Here is a 21,518-nt window from a genome sequence, read left to right as displayed (position 1 = left end):
GAACAGGACCTGCCTGGAACTGAGGGGGAGGAAGGAAAGGGTGGGACAGGGGAGCAGGGGGAGAAATGAATCAAACAATGTATGCACATGTGAATAAATGAATAATAAAAAAAAGGAATGTGTCATTTCCTTGAGGCTAAGTGTGGTCATTCCAGTAGGTGGTGGGGTGTTTCCAGTAAGCTGCTTGCAGGAGTCAGATGTCAGATCCTAACAAGACTTCCCTTTCATTCACCCTAACATTCATCAACTACTGGGCCTTAGTGAAAATTTAATACTTGACCATGGGCTACCAAATTAGTACATAAACTGAATTTCCCATTATATACTGAATAGTATCTGACACATCAGGCCATAAAATTTTATGTGCAAGCAGCAGGGTTCCATTATCAAGTTTAAATGGCATGGACATGATTGGGCTAGGTCCTGATCGCTTGATGTCTGCACATATGGCTTCAGGGGAAATACCATATGAGTAGTTGACAAAAGAAAAGATGAATTAAGACTATTTACACATAGCTTTGTACATTACGCAGACACCACACAAAATGGGCAATTTTATTGTTATAGTCCCTTCTAAGGCATCCCTAATGGACAGTGTTGAGGGAGTCTTTGGAAAAGGCAGTACTTCACTCAACACACTAATTGAGCATTATGGTTACAAGGAAAAATGTCCAGACATTTGACTAGATACTAATTTGTGGGCTGCAACCAATGTTTTATGGGTTGATGGTTAGGAACTTTGAAAGATAAGGACTAGAAAATTTGTGACAAAGATATTTGAGGGAAAAGGTTGGTGAACAGACAACTGCAAGTGAATGAAAGATATAAAAATATTTGTAAATAATCACCAAGTCACAATCATGTAAATAATCACCAAAGAGTAAACAAAGGATTACTTCAATAATAAAGTGGAGAGGGTGGCCAGTTATGTGAACTGGTTAGTGTCCAATATGTCAGCAGCAGCGATCAATATTACGCTCCTAATATGCCACCAGTTCCTTGGATGATCAGTCAGAAATCTCGTGGTAGTTTGGGTATGTTAAACCACTATCATCAAGGAAGCAGTCCGTTTTGTCCTCACTAAAATAAACAGTTATTATGGACATATATTCTGACCTCTTTGCAAAACAGTCTAACAAAACTAAAATTTTTGGACATACAGAATGCCTTGATCTCTTCCATGATATACTTCACAGAATTGCTTCTGTCCAGAAAAGTCACAGTCAGAGAGGCAATGAACTCATTCTCAGATGACTCTTACTATGTTCCTCATCTTCTTGAATCAACTGTATTGATACAATAATCAAGTATCACAGTTATAGTGCCAGCAGGTGACAATATATAGCAGGGCCAGGGAAAGTTTCTCTAGAAGACTGCTAATGCTCTGACTCAACATCTGACGTATAGTTTTATTTTTCACATAGCCAGGATCCATTGTTTCTGGAATTGAGGTGTGAAAATGGGAGTTGTAACACTCACCATTTTCTCTAGTGACCTACTAGCAAAAATTGGCTTCCCTTTTCAGAATACATTTGTGCATATAAAATATACAAGAAAATATTTTTTCTTTTCTTTTTGTTTAAATACAAACAAGATTGTTTGACTTGACATCATTATTTAATTGTTAAATTTACATCATAGTATTTAAAGTATATGATATCAAGAAAAAAGTAAACATCACTCAAAAATTTAACCTCCTCTTCTCAAGAAGGAATTAGTTAATTTTTGATTGTATAAAAGATAGCTGTATTATGATAGGTGAAATTATAACCTCATATTGTCTTTATTTACAGATTATGATTTAATGAATTGTGTTGTGTGTCAGGTTGACAAGAGGTAGACTTATGATGACCAGTTTTAATTGTCAACTTGACTGGACTGAGAGAAGCCTATAAAATTTGCAAGGCATGTTTCAGGAGTTGTCAGAGTATTTTCAGGTAACACCGGCATGCAAATTAATCTTCAGTGGGGGATACTCACCCTAAATGTAGGCAACATAATACAATAAACAAGTAAGAGGCAGAGACAGAATGAAAAAACAGAAGGGTAAAGTTACTTCTCCCTCACATTTTACCAAGCCAGTGTGATTTTCTGCAGCTGTCTTCCATGGATACCAGACCTTTAGTTCTTCTGCATTTAAAAAGTAGACTTGCACTAGCAGTTCTCCAGAGTGCTCTGGCCCCTTCAGTCTCAGAATGGGGCTACATCCTTTTGGCCTCCCTTCTGTTCTCAGGCTTCCTTATTCTTGTACTGAAAATCTGCCAGTTTTCCTGTCTCTCTAGCCAGCAGAGAGCCATTGTGAAACATTTTAGCTCCTATGATGGTGGAAAACAATCTCATTAATCTCTTCATAATTATATATATTCTGTCCATTCTGTTTTTCTGAAGAACCTTAGTTAATATTGCCACTTTACTAAATTAGCTAGTTACTGCAATCATTTTACAGCTACTTATTTGAAATTTTCCTAATACAAATTAAAATTAAATGAAAATAGAAAATAATTTTGCGTTTTGCTTTTTAATGGCTAAACATTTCATTGCTTTCCTCTCTCTCTAATTGCCTTAATTTAAATATCCAGTAAAATTTTAAAGTGCATGAGGAAAAAGTGGGCATGTTTTCTTTTTCTGAGAGTGGAAGTACTCTCATGCTATCCCATTATGTAAGATGTTTATATTTAACATTAGTAAAAGTATATAATACATTATGTATTATATAGAAGACACTATCATATTTAGATATTGTCTACTTAATGACAAGTGCATTTAAAAATTTTAACCAGAATCTATGTAGTAATTAATCAATTTTTTCTACATCTTTGGAATTATGAAATAATGTTTCTTTTAATTATATTGATATGATGGATGTTATAAGGATTTCTAATTATTGAATGACTTTAAAGCGAGAGCACACAAGGGAGGGGTGAGGATAGGTAAGACAACTAAAAAATAAGCTAGCATTTGTTGCCCTTAACACGGAGAAACTAAAGCAGATACCTTAAAAGCAACTGAGGCCAATAGGAAAAGGGGACCAGGAACTAGAGAAAAGGTGAGATAAAAAAAAATTAACTTAGAAGGTAACACACACGCACAGGAAATTAATGTGAGTCAACTCCCTGTATAGCTATCCTTATCTCAACCAGCAAAAACCCTTGTTCCTTCCTATTATTGCTTATACTTTCTCTACAACAAAATTAGAAATAAGGGCAAAATAGTTTCTGCTGGATATTGAGGTGGTGGGGGGAGAAGGAGGGGGCGGAGTGAGTGGTAAGGGAGGGGGTGGGTGCAGGGGGGAGAAATGACCCAAGCCTTGTATGCACATATGAATAATAAAAAAGAAAAAAGAAAAAAGTTCTACTTTTTTATAACATAGTTTCCTTAATATCTTCTAGGATTTTATCACTAATATTATATTTAAGTTTCCATCATTATTTATAAATAAGATTTATCAAAACTTACCTGTTTTTATTTATTCACTATTCAAACTAAGGGACCATTTTCTATTTGTTTCATTGAGCCCTGTAGGTATTTGTTTTGTTTAGTACTTTGGCAATGTTTCACACTGTTTTGACAATCATCATTTCTGATGACTAATGTAACATTTCAATCATTTTTCTCCAATACTCAAAGCTTTATTTTCCTATGGTTGCTTTCATGGAATTTTCCTTTTCTTTAGTTTTTATCAGTTATCCTAAAATATGTCTATGCAAATAGGTAGTATAGTTAAATAGCCAACAGCAGGCAGAAAAGCTAGGGAACCCTGGAAAACCCCACAGAGAAGCAGATCTTATAACCCCTTATCTTGACAAACAGTTTTGCAAATAAGGTTGCAAAAAAGTTCCAAACACAGAAAAAAATATCTTGTTTCTTTGGTCACTTTCTCCATACCTGAGGAGGGGTTTGGGAATAAGAAGGAAGGAAGAAAGGCAGGATGGACCTAAATGGGAACTGCTAGTTTATCATAGCATTGTTCACAGTATCTTCAGATTTTTAGGCCTTTATGCATTTAATACTGATACTTCTAACACCTTTTTCTTTCCCATATAATTCAATGTTTTATTTTCTTTTTTGGTCAGGGGAGGTGCTGCTGGTATTTGAATATAGGGCCCTGAACTTGTTAAGCAGGTGCTCTACCATTTCACCCAGACCTTTTTGCTTTGGTGATTATTTTATATTTTATTACATGGCTTTTACATTTACTTATATGTGTATACATTATTTGCAACCCCTCCTCACATGTCCAGACAGAACCTGTGCAATCCTCTTGTTCTCTTATTTTCTTGAAGAAAAAAACATAAAAGATTCTAAGAAAAACATGGCAGTTTTGCTAGTTTAAGATGACAATAGCTGTACAGGTAGAGTCCTTGTGTTTCTTCCATGCATATGTACATTACATCCCAAATTGGTTTATTCCTACCAGACCTCTTCACTACTCTCTAGTCACCTTCCTATAGTTGCTTCTGCCAGTTTAAGGTTACTATATTCACTCCTATACAGTGAGTACATCAACCCCATTCAGGTATTAGGTTTCCTTTCCTTTCCCTATCCCTCCCATACTTGATCACCCTTAGTGAGTGACCCCTATCTAATATAAATATTACTGCATTTGTTTTATATCTATAATACGCATATGAGGGCGAACATGTGATTTTTGATCTTCTGAGCCTAACTTCACTTAAGATCATGTTCTCCAGTTCCATTTCCATTGTGCTTTGGTTATTTTTGAGATTAAGTCTCACTTTTTCCAACTGTTTACAGGGACTGCAATCTTCTCTTTAACACTTCCCACCATAGCTGGTATGGTAGTCTTGCATGACATGCCCAACTTTTTCTGCTGAGATGGGGTCTTGCAAATTTTTTGCCTGAGTTGAACTGTGATTCTCCAGATCTCAATGTCTTGAGTAGGTAGGATTACAGGAATGAGCTACTGTGCCTGGCTTAATTCAGTGAATTTTAATGAATTCCATCAAGATTTATGGTAACTAAACTGGGATTTGTGGAAGTAAAACAATCCAGGCATGAATACTCAGGCTTCCGATTGTACTGATTTCTTATTTCTAATTGTCCAGGTAATTTTATTTTCCATTGTTTTTATTTGAATTTTTGTGTTAGTTCAAAAGAGATCATAGCATGAGTGTATTGCATAATTTTAATGGATAATAGTGAAATAATCTTGATATGTTAGCTTTGGTAATAGAAATTAGATACATAAATCTGTGTCTTTAACATATAGCTACGGTACTCTTACTATAGCTAAATTCAATTTTTTTCTATTACCAGATTTCGTTATGGTATATATTAGTAAATAAATTATTCATAGCTTTCAAACATGTTCATTCTTCAGTTTCAATGTATCAATAAAGAAACATTTGTACAAAATAATTCATGGATGTTCTATTTTATCTTGGTATACATATTGGTTCATAAAATATGTCTATTTTCTTCAACAACAAAAATGATCGGTAAAATAGGTATTTTCTTTTGTTTATTGAGCAATTTGGATTAAGGGAAAAAAGGAGAAGCAGTTCACTTGTTTACCACTTATATGTAGTTGAGAGAGAAGACTTGTTTTATCTGGAAGAGAGTCTTTTTCTTACTGTTTCAGACAGGCAGGCATCATTAGAACTGTATCATCATCCACACACTTGGCTGCTCATTGTTGGTATCTTTACTTTAGTATGCTTATGAGGAATTTGACATTCATCTCAGAGCATCTAAAGGGGATATTTTGTGAATTGATATCAAATAACTTCAGATAGGACCCCAAACATTAATTCAGAAATAATTTAAATAGGTAAAAATGGAAGCAAAGCATGTAGAGGTGAATTTAAATAAGCATCTTAGTACTACTTGATATCCTTATCATATAAAAATGTGTATAAAAATAGAGAACACAATATATCATATCACAACCTAATGGATTTTTCTTAAATGATTTAGGGCTGGATAATAATGTGATCTCATTTTACATTGCCAATAATTTAACTAGTTTCACTAGTAGATTATGGTGATTTGTAAATATTTGTATTTTCATAAGTATTAATTATGAGTAATAGATGTAGGTGGCAGAAACAGATTTTATTTTACACCAGCTGCTCAGAGAACCAAGGGAAGAGAACTCAGGGAACAAATGAGATTTCCCTAAAGTATGCAAATAATGAATCTTTTTGTTAAGAATGTCAAGTTTAATTTAACATTGCTGTGGCAGTGTAGTACTCTTCAACGTGTATTTATTTGGGGCCCTGTGCCAGCTACCTGGATGAATGCCAATTCCTACTGAGCTAAAATCTGGCTTGCCTAAGGAATGATTCCAATGTATTCAAAATTGAAATACAACATAAACATCAATCTGAATAAAGTTAAGCTATTGAGAGCTATTTGAATGATGAACTTTGGTTCAGTTTCTAATAAGTAATCCTGTGCTTTATTTGGTGCTTATTTTACCATTTCAAATTCCTTCTTCCTCCCCACTGCACATCCTTCCTCTTCATTTAATATCATTTTTATTCACTGTATAGAACTGGCAAACAATGCCTGAAGCATCTGGGCTTATACTACCTGATAAAGTACTTCACATCACAAGTTGATTTGTTTCTTCCTTATGTTTTGACATGGCTTTTTTCTATACAATTAATGGGAGAAAACATTTTCTGCACTTTACACAAATAAGTATCATAAATATAAAATGATTAACAAAACAAAGTAATTTGTTACTTCTACATTAATATTGTAGTAGACTTATAGATTTATATAAAGACATAATAAAATTAGAGATTTTGCACATTATTATGGTATAAAAACAAATAAAAAATAATGATCGATAATCCAAGGTCATTGTCAATAAATTTATTTTATTAAAAGCTAAAATATTCATAGTAGTCACCCCAATTTTGAAAGCCTGTTTATCTTAAAATTTCTGGTTACCGATTTGGAAAAAGAAGATAACACTTCATGATTTACAGTATATTGGTTAAAATTATTCCTTCATGTATTCATGATATGATAATAGCCACCACACAAATTAAATAAGCCTCTCAAATCTTTAATTCAGGACTCATTCTATTTTATTACAGGTAAAGAAATATTGGTGAGGAAAATGTTTAGCATTACACAATATTTTCCTTTGTATTTACACATGTATCATTGTTTGAATGATTCTCAATTAAAGCCCAATGTAGGGTCAACAAAAATATTGTTATTTGGTAATTCACAAAAACTTAGTAGATATGTTGCAAAGTCATCGCACAATATGCAAAATGCCAGTGCACTGTTTCTGAGGAACACACTGAAATCCAGTTTGAGGTTTGAGAAACATGATGTATTCACTCAGATTCTTTGAAGAATAACAAGGAAGTGGAGATTTTAATAGATGATATTTTGGGCATAAAATATATGCCATAACAATTATATTAGTCATTCAAAATGTTTAACAATTATACTCCGTGTTTTACAAATTAGCACATGCATTGTAAGTAATAGCCTTTCTTGTATTATATAAGGGATGATGGGAAAACAATTCCAAATACCTATTTAATTTTATTGAAATTAAAATTTCATTCCAAGAATTTCTTAATCCAGTTTTAGTAAATGCCATATAGATAAGAGACTATAACAGCATAGGCTCCTGAGGAAGAGAAATGATGTAAATCAAAATAGAGTTAAAAAAGGTAAAATTTTGAAAACACATTTTACTTCTTTTAAGATTTTGCAATTTGGACTAGACTGACTTGCAAACAAATAATAGGTATTTGTCAACAAGCATAATAAAAAAGGGTATATTCATGCTGATCTGTTCTTTGCAGCATATTCTCACAAAATATTGACTCAAACATTATAAGCCACAATATTATGAGAAAATAACAGTTCAGAATTTTGTCTGGCTAAATCATGTTACGATAAACACTTGTGTATTTGATGGTCTGGATTTTGAATAACTTTATTTCCTGCTGTGAGAATGAGAAAATGTGGTTGATGATATCAGATTTCAGGCTCACATTTTATATTGATTTGTCAGAATGAGAAGCAGTAACTACAGGCCTGGGAGATCCTGCTGCTCTGCCCTTCTGCCTTCAAATCAACCCTAAGATGAGGAAGAAATAGTAATATGAAAAAACAGCAAAAGGCTAAGGGATCATTACATAGAATATTCACTACATCTTTTCTACTCTAAGATACATGACTGTCTGTGGAATATTTTAAAAAGGAATAAAGATCATGTAAATTAATTTGAATTCATTGAATGTATTTTTCAAAATTGGATATTCTGAAGCCTGTAATGAAAGTCTACATCAAACAAAACCTTCTTCTCTGTTATGCCTCATATTTTTGGAATATAATTTCCTGAACAAGTAATCTTAATTCAATGAAGACTTAATTGTCATTTCTAATTTATAAATATAATTCACCTATTCAAGAAAATGTTGCTGGATTTAAACAGCAAGGATATATCAAAGATATAATAAAATGTCTTAAGTCTGTTTCCTCGATGTCACATTGTGAAACATTATTCAAGTCAAAAAGCTAATCTATACAGCCCCACATCTGCATAAAACATAAGGATAATGGATTCTGTAGTGGTTATTTTGTTGTCCTAATTGCCTCAATAAATCAATAACATGTCTGCAATATGATTTTCACCCAGAGAATTATTATAACCTATTGAAATTTTCTGTTCTCTTAATTTGTATACAACTATGAAGATTTAAACATTACTAAAGGATGGTTTGTCTATGAGGTCAGTGACAATGATTATCCAGGAGGAATTTTTAAAAATCAGCAGCAATAACAAACTATGGGTGCAAAACATTACAATAAAATTACTGAGTAAAGGTGTTTTAAGTGATTCATTTGTGCTTCTAAACCAATTATCTCTGATCTTTAGTGAAAGAGCAGGAAAAGAAAAGCAAAGAGGAAATTTCATAATTCACTACACATTGACAAAGCCATCTGCTGAGATGTAATACAATCAAGCAGACAGGGTGCACTTGGGACATCTTTAGAACGAAACGTTTACAGAGGTTAAGGTAGAATTGTAGCTTCTTGTTGAACATTCTGCATGAAGAGATATATTTTGAAGCTCTTGTAGGGGAACAATAGAAGTGAACAATAGTTATCCTTGTACAAAGTCTTCCTACAGAAATGGGTTATGAGATTTTAATTTGGGATACTAGGGACTTTTTAAATTTTTAAAACAAAATAGTGCTAATTATTTTTGAAGGTATATAAGGAAAGAAAGCTGCTAATCATTAAACTCTGATAATGAATGTTACCATAAATACAAAATCAATATTATTAGCAAAACTTACTCTAAATAGCCTTATTAACATAAATTTCCCTAAGTTTACCTTTAATCCAGTAAGAAATTTGAATGCTTATGTTTAACTCAGTCTTATTTCAAGATATTATGTACTGGTTATGGAAGGGAATAAACTAGCAAGTAAAATAAAAACAAACAAATTAAAAAATCCCCAAGCATCTTTCTCCTTGATAATGGAAATATTTGTTATGGAATTTAGTAGGAAATTGAGCAGTAAATCTCAATGAAGTCTCTAGGCCAATAATGCCACAAGCTGTTCTCATTCTGAGTGGATGATCTGAGCACTCAATTCCCAGCTGCTGCTTCTTTTACTCATACAGGCCACATCACATTTGAAAATTTTGATGTTGCTTCCTCAAAAAGTACAACTGGCAGTAGTCTTTCAGCCAATCTAAGAGTAGTCCTCTTTCTACAAAGAGCAGCTTGTTTGTTTTTCTAGTGATACCTGTCACCTTGAAGGTTCCTGGGGATTTTCCTGAGTCACAATATGACCTCCTTTATGGAGTACACTGTTTTATACCCAAAGATTGATTAAATGAAAGGATTGTTGCCAGTATCCCCACGTGGGATTTTAGCCAGAGTTCTTTGTTTTCCTTTTACTTTTCCTAAAGCTTTAAAAGGTATTCTTTCCATGAGTTAAATAATTGATTTTTAAAAATATGGTCAAATTTATGTATTTGAAGACTTTCACATTAGTGATATTTTGTATTAAATGTTTTCTGAAGCCATATGAGGAAGGCAAAGTGACCTCATTATGATAACATTTTACTGGTAAGAACATATTTTGCAAGATGACTTCTAAAACAAATAACATTTTCATGATTAGAAGTTCAAAATTGCATGGCATATTAAATGTTGTGATAATATCAACAAGCAAGAAGGTCTAATATCAACACTTATTATTTAAAATTTTGCTGAGTCTTATCTAGAAATTAAAAAAGATTATTTTAAGGGCTTAAAAGAGGAAAAAAACTTAAAACTTATTTTCCCCTTATAGATTTATAAGCATAAAAAACAGAAAACAAACAAAAGTAAATTGTGACACCTAATGAGTGGGTTTATCTGTCTTGTTAGATACAAGGAAGTATTACAAAATTATACTGTATTATGTTTGTGTCCTACAGTAAGAAAAAAAAAGCAATGGCACAAATTCTTACTAGAAATTATATTCTAAAGGCAACTTAGGAAATTATTTTAATTCTTGACATGAGATTCCAATAAATATAGATATTTCATAATGTAAAATAAGAAAACTATGCTGCACATAGATTCTATCTGTCATAAATTATGAAGATCCATTCCAATTCAAATGCAATTCACACCTTTATTTTGCAGATTGGGTTTACTTAGAAGAGTAGAAATACTAAGTTACAAAGACTCTTATGAGGAAATTAAATTACTAGTGTACACCATACAAAATAGCCATATGGTTTATAAAATTAAATAATTAAGGCATTGTTGATTCTTTGAATTAGGCAAACTGACTCATAAAATGGAATGGCACAGAGATTAGCTAACACCTATATTAAAATGTTTATGACTGAGTTGCCATTGCTGATCTCTGTTATAAAAGATAGCTTTTACATTACTATTTATATCATGGGGGAAGGAAGTTGGATTATTGCCTCATATTATACAGAAGACCAAATGCATACAGGCTTACTATTGAAATTTTGTAAAAGGCAAATTATCAAGAATTTATAAGATGATATAGCAGAAGTTTTTTTTTTTTTTTTATCAACCTAATGATTGGAATATCATAAATGATTTAACATGCAGGAAAAAGGATCCCTCATACACTGCTGGTAAGAATGTAAACTAGTACAACCACTTTGAAAACAATATGGAGACTCCCACTCTGGAAAAAAATTTGTAGGCTACTTAAAAAGCTAAACATTGATCTACCTTTGGATCCAGCAATACCACTCTTGGGGATATAACCAAAAGACTGTGACACAGGTTACTCCAGAGGCACCTGCACACCCATGTTTATTGCAGCACTATTCACAATAGCCAACTTATGGAAACAGCCAAGATGCCCCACTACTGATGAACGGATCAAGAAAATGTTGTTTCTATACACATTGGAATTTTATGCAGTCAAGAAGAAGAACGAAATGTTATCATTCACTGTTAAATGGATGGAATTGGAGACCATCATTCAGAGTGAGGTTAACCTGGCCCAAAAGACCAAAATACATATGTTCTCCCTCATATGTGGATATTAGGTCAAGGGCAAACACAACAAGGGGATTGAACTTTGATCACAAGATAAAAGCGAGTGCACACAAGGGACATATGAGGATAGGTAAGACACCTAAAAAATTAGCTAGCATTTGCTTCCCTCAATGCAGAGAAACTAAAGCAGATACCTTAAAAGCAACTGAGGCCAATAGGAAAAGGGGACCAGGAACTAGAGAAAAGGTATGATCAAAAACAATTATCCTAGAAGGTAACACACATGCACAGGAAATTAATGTTAGTCAACTCCTTGTATAGCTGTCCTTATCTCAACTAGCAAAAACCCTTGTTCCTTCTTATTATTGCTTATACTCTTTCTTCAACAAAATTAGAAATAAGGGCAAAATAGTTTCTGCCTGGTATCACGGGGGTGGGGGGGGAGAGGAAGGGGGCAGAGTGAGTAGTAAGGAAGGGGGTGGGGGCAGGGGTGAGAAATGACCCAAGCATTGTATGCACATATGAATAATAAAAAAAGCAAAACAAAAACCTAAACATAGATCTGCCACATGATCCAGTAGTATCACTCATAGGGATATACCCAAAGTAATGCAAATCAAGTTATTTCAAAAGCATCTGCACACTCATGTATATTGCAGCATTATTCACAATAGCCAACCTATGGAAACAACTAAGATGCTCCACTATGGACCAATGGCTCAAGAAAATGTGGTATTTGTATATAATACAATTTTACTCAGCTGCAAAGAAGAATGGAATTTTGTCATTCAGAAGTAAATGGATGGAATTAGAGAAGATCATTTTAAGTGAAGCTAGTCAGGCTCAGAAGGCCAAATATCACATGTTCTCCCTCATATATAGACCCAAAACAAATACAATAATATTATTGAACATGGGTCACACACTAAGGGGAGAAGATGCATGGAAAAAATAGGGAAAGGAAAGGAAACCTAAAACTTGAATGTGGTTACTGTCTCCATGTAGAGGAGTGAATAAAGTAATCTTAAACTGGCAGAGGCCACTATGGGAAGGGGACTAGGAACTAGTGAAGAGGTCTGGTAGAGATGAACCAATGTGGATTGCAATACACAAGTGTATGGAAGCAACAATGGAATCTCTCTTTATAGCTATCTTTATCTCAAACTAGGAAAACAGTATGTCTTTCTTATTATCTCCTACATTTTCTCTTCAACAAAATCTGAGAACAAGAGGGAGAAACAGGTTCAGCTCCGAAGCATGGGTAAAGGAGGGAGGGAGAGAAGGGAGGTGGCACAAACAATGCATACACATGTAAGTAAATGTAAAAATGATAAAATAAAAGAACAAAAAGAAAGTTAATGTGTACATTGACTATAAGATCATTTATGTAAATTGTACTGGATTACAATGTGAATATTGTAAAGTACCTATATTAGCTTATGTAGAAGGTGTGTAAATTATTATATAATTTTCATATTTCTAAAAATAAATATACGTTGTAATTGCTGTTATATTCAGCTTTTTTAAAAAATGAAATAAGGGAATAACTTCATTTCCTTTTCACGCTAACGGGATAATACCTTAAATTTTCATGTCTTATTATATGACATTATTATATTATTATGAAATTATCTTCTCTATAATTTTTATCATAATTATTATATGTAAAGGCTTTTACTTGTTGATTTGAAAAAAAATTAAGTTTAAGCAGAAAATATTCTGAAGTATTTTAGGCAACATTGCAATTGATATTTAAAACATCATTTTATAGATATAAGCAACACAAACAACTAACTCTTTGTACATTTTCAAGTGACAAATGTAGTTCAAAGTTATTAAAACTTTCTTGGCTCTTAAATACAAATGAAAGTATGTTCTTAACTGTGTCATGCTGCCAGAATACTGTCATGCCTGCAGAATCTCTCAAATCAAACACATTTGAACTTTAACTATTATGGAGACTAGTACCTTGAGTTACCTTGATCTTTTTCAGTCACTAAAAACTTGAAAAGATTTGTGGTTAGGGATAGTTTGGAAATTGAGCCTTAATTGAAACCTAATCTGTATAATTATGCATAATTGTCTGTGTTTATTACTCCTACAATGAGGATACATATTTCTTTAGCTTTCAAGAAGCCAGTGTTAAAGCATCACAAACAGCATTCGATAATACGATTTTACACACTTCACTGACTTTATTTGATTATACAGTATTATTATTCAAATTGGGACTCAAGAACTTGCAGTACAACAGCCTTTGACTTTGCTAAGTTACTTCATCAAAAATCAAAGATAGAATTTCAAAAATGTCTTCAAAAATTTTCATAGATTTCTATTTAAATTAGATTTTACAATGTAAAATATATTGCCTATTCCTATAATTCTCAGTTCTAAAATTATAAGTAATACAAATGTTGGGAACATATGAAATTAAATAATTTTGAATCAAGTTTTTACTAAATCAAAAAATTCTTAGGATATTAATTTTCTTACTATACCTGAAGCACAAATGAAAGGAACGATTAATTTTTGAAAATGACTACCAACTCATAATGACAGTAATGTGTCATCACTGGTGTACCAACGTAAAATGATCAATAAGTGATTATACCCTTTTACACAGTTTGTGCTAGCTAAGTTATTCTTTCTATAATGATTTCAGATCTTATTATCGTTAGGTAGAGATTATTAAATGTCTTAGGATGCCTTTGGGCTTGGGATAAATCAGCATTTTAGGTAAAAATTGAAATGAAACCATTTTGAAAGAAGGAGATTTTTAAGTGGTTCAGGAACAGTAGTATGATATACTTATACATTGTAAGAACCTTTGTAAAGATTACAATGTACCCCTACACAGCACAACAATATAAAAGAAGTGAGTTAAAAATTTTTTTGAAGTCTCAAATGTATAAAATAATTGCAGGTCAGTCTAGATACTTTATCAAATGAACAGAACAAATTTACCTTTCATCTCAGTTTTCAAGGTAAATAACTTGTCTAAATCTAAAATAAAGAGAATATTCTGAGTAACATTCCTTATAATGTCAAAGGAATTTGGGGATGCTCATTAAATGTGAAATAGGTAGTCATTTTCTTTCCTCGATTAAGTACATTTGCCAATTGAAATTCTAGATTTGCCTGTATGCACTTTACCTAGTTCTCATATTAAACCAATATATATGAAATGAGCATTTATAGATTTATTACTTTCCTGTTGTTTCTGAACTCATCACTGCATCAGTACTTTTCAGTCCTGACCTTGGGATGTATTCAAACAATATTGATGTCATGCCATTTTCTTCTATGATTCTTATTTCATCATTTTGATGCGAGCATTACATTTAGGTCATCCTAATAATGTGACTATCATTATGAATCACTCCAATAAACTATGAGTTTATGAGCCAGAACTCTTTTGTTTATCCAGATGGACGCCAGGACACAGAGCAGAGGCTATAATGAAAAATGTATGGTATAAGTAGATTTTTTACATCCTCAGACCTTATTCTTGGTAAAGTGCTTTAAGAAAAACCCAACCAATTTGTGTTCAGTTCCACATTAACAATCGTAGTAATCTTCACCCTTACTTGTGGAAAATTGTAAAAGTTATAGTTATTTTCACCAGAAGCATATAAGATAAGTGACTTTTGCTTCTAGTGATTCTTGAAAAATTTGAAATTCTCTGTATCTGGAGTGTTTTGATTTATTCAAACACATCAGAGGTAACCCTCACTATTAACTCTGAAATTTTAGAAATTTCTTAAGTAGTTTTTCAAACTAAAATATCAATCACTAAACTATATTGTGTGCTAGGTAGTATAATTATCACTACTGATAATTATGTTTTTATTAACCTGACCAAAACTGTGTACAATGGGCAGTTTTACTGCAGTAGGAATGAAGACGGAGATATTTGCTCTAATTCTCCTAGTTTGTGTACTGGCAAGTGACAGAATTAAACTATAAATGTGATCATTTTCACCATTTGACAGCAACAGCAATTCTCCTGTATCTGCTCAGATATTTAAGATTACTCTAATGAGCAAGATAGACATACTCTTTTAGAAGACTATATGTTGTGGTGTATTTGGAAATACAGTTTAAAATAATTTTGCCCACAGTACATCTAGCAAATTCTTTGTCTACAATGTTTGCAAAAGCAGTCAGATGTCCTTTAATGATGAAACATTGTATAATCTATGAGAGAGAGAGAGAGAGAGAGAGAGAGAGAGAGAGAGAGACAGAAATTGAGAGAAGGGAGGTCCTAAACTTCTGGAAGCTGGGATTTCCAAAGCTGATGAATCTGAATGTTGTGAGGACTATGTTCAATGTTATTCCACGGCAGTAAGCAGAAGGAAAAAAGAAGAAAGAAAATGAGTTACACTCATACCTTTATTAGGAACCCATTCTGCAGAGAATAACAGAACTTGGTTTATGGCAATGACATTAATCCATTGATCCATGTGTGAGAGATCAATAAATGTATAAATCAAAGGAATAAAATTAAGAATTTTGCATTTTAAACCTTTTGAAAAACCTTATGCAAAAGAAAAGATAGTGAATAGTCTTAAAATATGAATATAACAGTAGGGCTCTTCTTTATAAAAATAAATTCAAATAATAAATATGAAAATGTTTAAGTAAAATTTGGCAGTTATTAGATTGTTACTATACTCAAAACACTCTCCAAAATTCTTCATAAGATGTAAGCCAATTTCTTCTTCACAAGAATTTGTAAACTGCTTCTACAGTTCTTTTATGGATAAGAGAAGTGAGGAGTGGACAACTGAATAAACCAAATAACACAATATGGTGGGTAAAATTTGGAGCCAGGTGCACAATCAGGAAATTTAACACCAATATCTGACCTCAGATTCTAAATACAACAGTAATATTTCAAACTGCATTTAAAAGTGAGTTTTTTACATCTTGAATGTGGAGAAATAGCTTCTACAGAACTACTTGTTAATCCATAAGTTAAAAATGTAAACTATTTTGGTGTTTTAAATTTTAGTATATTTGTACATTAGAGTGGAAGAAAGTATTTAAAAGACAGGTAGGAGAAAACTGCTAGTGTCTACCATATATTTAAAAAATATTTCACATAAAATAAAACTATGAGAAATTGAAGCATTTCCTACAAAAGAATCCAGACTAGAGCATTCATTGAAGAAATACTTTTGAAGGCATGCTTCAGGGATATTAATGATAGAGAAGCAAGTACACAGCTTTTAGCATCAAGGAGACCACAGCGATCTACAAAGAAGCACAGTACTGAACATATTTGCTGTAAGTAAAGATGAACACATATTATAGATGTACTTGTTCATATTTTTAAGTGACTTTTAAAAAGCCTTTTGCAACTAGTCACTGTGATTCATGCCTGTAATATGAACTACTTGAGAGGCAGATGTAAGAGGATTGTAGTTCAAGGAGAGCCCAAGCAAAAGAGTTAGGGAGATCCTATCTCAAAGAACAACCTTAGCTTGCCAGCACACTCTTGTAATCCCATTTGTGTGGTAAGTGTAGTAGGAAGACGGAAGTCCCAGGAAGCCCTAGAAAAAAGTGAGTCACTACTTGAAAAAATAAATAAATAAATAAAGTGAAAAGGACTAGAGGCATGACTCAAGTGGTAAAGCACTTGCTTAACATCCACAATGCCTTCAGTTCAGTTCCAGTATCACCAAAAATAAAAGGTGTTTTTACATAATGAGAACATAGTTTCACTATAGTACACAGGTCACTTATTCCAAATTGCTTCACTATTCTCATTTAATTCATAATCAGAATCATTATGCTTATTTTTTACTTTACTAGGATCAAGAATCAAAGTAACATAGAAATTGTACTAGAATTTCTTATTCCACCAGACTTTTCTCTCATACTTCACAGTCTTCTGGGCACAGATGTTCTCCAAATAGAAGAATGACAAAATTAGAAAAGAAAGCCAAAATCCTTTGAAGAAAATCTGATATAACCACTATCAATCTAAGGAAATATTCAGTTACCTTTCAATTTAATGGGGCACTGAATTGTAGAGGGAAGAAAATGGATCTCGGTGTTATTAGACATGCCTCAGAATGTTTGTCCTTGACATTATTACATAAAATAACAATCCACAAATCTAAAGTACATTTATGATCAGCAAATAAAAATTGTTGCCAGAGACTGAAATGCCCTGAGGAGGATAGCTTGACCTCCTTTTATAACTGAAGCGAATCAGTAAGCAACAATGGAAAATTAAGGTAAACAGTATTGACAACGAAAGTAAAGTATGCAAATTGAAGTCACCTTTTCCCAATGAAGCCTGTGCGGTTAAATATTAAGAGATAATATAATTAAATTCCATTATTGCTGAAAAATAATTGTTATTTTTGTATATTTTCAACATGATCTAGTCACTTATACCCCAATGACGGTTTCACAGAAAACTTCCTTCTCTTTTGTAAATATGTCTCCCAACATTTTCTATTAATAAAGCATAAATGTTATAATTCTGACATTATGTCCTTTGAAGAGTACTATTTCCATATGTGTTGGGGTTAAAGATTATAAAATATTCATAGCTATTATAACAAAGAAATATTTTTAAAAAGGACTCAGTGAAACTGAGTCACTGTTTTCCTTTAACAATGCATGGTGATCCTTCATATTATGTATTTTAATGACAGTGGCAGTTTTTTCAGGGATCTGTTTTACATCAAGTATAGATTAATTATTATACTCAGATTTTTACATTTTTACTTTTATAATGTTTGCTCTATAAGATGCCAAATAAGGTAGTGAAGAAAAATATGATTTTTTTAAAAATATGATTTGTTTTTAAAATCCAGGCAGGGTGGCACATATCTATAAATCCAGCACTCAGTGGAGGAAAGAGGTTCCTGAGTTTCAGGCTAGCATGGGGTACATAGCAACTAAAAAAAGATGTTGGCAAATGCATTTTGTTATTTTGATCTGGATAAGCAAAAAAAAGAACATTAGTAGAAAAACTGGTATGATTTGAAATTGGTCTGACATTTAGTTATTAGTAATGTATCAGTATTGGTTGTGTCTGCACTATATTTAACTTACCTGTAAATTTGAAATTATTCAAAAAATTTAAAAAATATTTTTAAAAGTTGTAGAGATGTAATTTGTATTCAAAAAATAAGTTCGAGGGCTGGTGGGGTGCCTCAAGTGGTAGAAAGCCTCCCTGGCAAGCAGGAAGCCCGAGTTCAAACCTCAATACTGCACTCCCAAAATACAAAAACAATAAAAAATAAGTTGAAATTATACTCAAGATTTGTAGAACAAATTTAATGTTTTAAAGAAACAAATTATTAGAAAATGTAGCTATTTATGATCAAATGAGATGACAAGGAAGAATATTAACACAAACCACTACACTGTACATGCAAAGAATAATTTAGATAATAGCGGTAAGTCAAAGTCTCAATGAAATAAATATATTCTGGTAAACAATGTTGTGAACCAGAAATTCTCTCATTTTTGCCTAAATTTTCTAAAGGTGATAAATTAGTAGTGATAATCTACACTTTGGCCACATTCTAATATTGACACAAATAAGCCATTATGGGTGGAGAAGGAAAAACTAAGTGATAGTGAAGAGCAAATGCCAATAATGGTACACACTGAGATTTTTAAAAATGCTTTATTGTTAGGCTCAAATCATTTTATTACAGAAAATATTCATACAATAGTGATAAAAATTTTTGTCCTAGAATCATTGTTACATTTTTTCTTTTGACCAAGATATTTATTTAAAAATTTTCTCCTCTTTTCCTCTGTGACCTGAGTATCAGTTTTAAGACTAATACACCAAAAAGAGAATTCAAGTGATAAGTGGGAAACCCCTAAGGAAGCTCAAAACAACAACAAAATAAAAACAAACAGAAACAAAGCAATAGCAACAAACATTCAGAAGGAATCATTGCTGTTATTCTCCCTTTACCATAAGACATACAAAGGAGGTAAATTAATAAGCTATATTTTCTAAAAATTGATCATCGGGCCACAACTTTGGAGGTAGTAGAAACTATGGATTGAGTTTTATTTATTTAAACATATATGTCTAAACTTTTTAAAATTCAGTGACACAATAAAGCCAAAGATAATGGTTACAATTATTATGGAGTTAAGGAGCACAGATTAGATGAAACAATGCAATATTTTTCAAGTGTCTGTTATATACCAGTCATTTCCCAAACAAATTTGCTACTATTTCAAAATTATTTTCATATGTGCTATAATTAGCTAGCACTATTTTAATATTCCATTAATAGATGAGATGATTGGAAAACAAACACATCACACATTACTTGGCAATATATTGATAAAAAAATGTGACTAAGATTTCAATACAAAAAGCTTATCACAAAGAGTACACTATTAACCTAAGCCTACTATACTTGAAAAATAGATAATGAATGAACTTCAAGATGCAAGGATAAAAAGGAAAGCAACTGTGTAGTGTAAGGAGATAATTGGGACGATTACCTCATTGACACTGAAATATGTGTACAGTTCACTGGAAGAAGTACTGGGTGTACAATTCATCGTAAAGGAATTGGTATTGAAGGACGTATGTTTCATCCAGTAGTAATACGGCAGATGGCTCTATTCAGGAGTAATTAACCGTAGTGAATAGATAGGTTAGCCAGATCACTAGTAATGGGCAGTCTAGCTAGGAATATTCCATTATGACCTGAGCTGCCAACAAAAAGCTGAAGCTGACACAATCTCACCTTGCTTATTTTGCAGAACATCTTTACAAAGAGAACTGCATGATGTGGTCCTACCATAAAAAGACAACCCACTTCCCTAGTGATTTCCCTGTGACCCTGAATGTTTGGAAAAGGTAAAGCCAGATGGATCCATAGGAGGACTACTAAAACCCTGGTCTGGGTTGGATAAATTTCAAACCAAACAGTTTAAAGGTCACAGCCAAAGGGAATGCTGGTTCCCACATACCTAGTTATTATAGAGATTGGGCAACATGCTAGAGTAAATAGATAAAATACTCTAGGCCCAGTCAATTTGCTGACAACCCACTATCAGGACACACTCCAACCCACCTAGACTTCTGTCTCTTCCTTTTGCTTAAATAAATCCCTCATCTTTGCGCTCACCCTTCATTGTTGGTGGGTTTCAGTCGTAAGGAGACAAAAATCCAAGACAAGTTGGTGGCTGCCCTCTGCTGACTAAAAGGTACTGTGACACTAACAGGCAGTGGCCACTGCCACCAGCTGGGACAAGGAAAACCATTCTCAATAGTAGCTGAATCTCACTTAGAAGTTGTGTTGTGAATACATGTGATTTAAGAGATTCAGAATCATAAGGAAGAACAACTAGATATCCAAACAATTGCTCTACCAAATCTCCTCCGAAGTCTATGGACCTAAGAAACTTGTTTTCTAAAAAATGCGGTAGAAGCAGGTGAGGGGGATAAAAAAAAAAACTTATCTTCCCTTTTTGAATTTATCTATAAATGGGAACATTAGATTAGGAAAATTACACATCTTATGAATATGGAGTAAGTCAACCTGCAATTGAAGAAAAAAAAAAAACATCAAAGGTTATCCTGCTTGGATGGTTTTATAGCAACATCCCAGCAGTGGGTAGGTGACTTTCACATAGTTTGGCAGGAGTGGATATTTGAGAACAGAACTGTTGGGTAGGATGAATCATTTCAGCACATTGCAGGAGAAAAGGAGGAAACTGAAAGAGTTCCTTGCACTAGCTGAGAAGACTATTCATTTCTTAGCACAGAAAAACATTTCCTGGGCACATTGAGACATTTTGGAAATTTAAAGGAAGGTCAAGAGCCCAAAGAGTGTAAAGGCAGTGGAGTCATCATTATATTTACCTTTTCTACCATTATTGTGAGTCAGCTTACACTCTCTGGCTTTTATGTCTTGGAAATCTAGCATATATTTATAATGGTCCTAGAATAGTTGTACAAGATATTGTGTTATGTAAGGATATATTTTGGAGTCCTGGGATATCTTTTAATAGTGATATTAAA

This window comes from Castor canadensis, chromosome 10 (genome assembly GCF_047511655.1).
Source record: "Castor canadensis chromosome 10, mCasCan1.hap1v2, whole genome shotgun sequence".
NCBI classification, from domain to species: domain Eukaryota; kingdom Metazoa; phylum Chordata; class Mammalia; order Rodentia; family Castoridae; genus Castor; species Castor canadensis.
The sequence above is the reverse complement of the archived record's forward strand: the minus strand, read 5'-3'. Positions refer to the sequence as shown.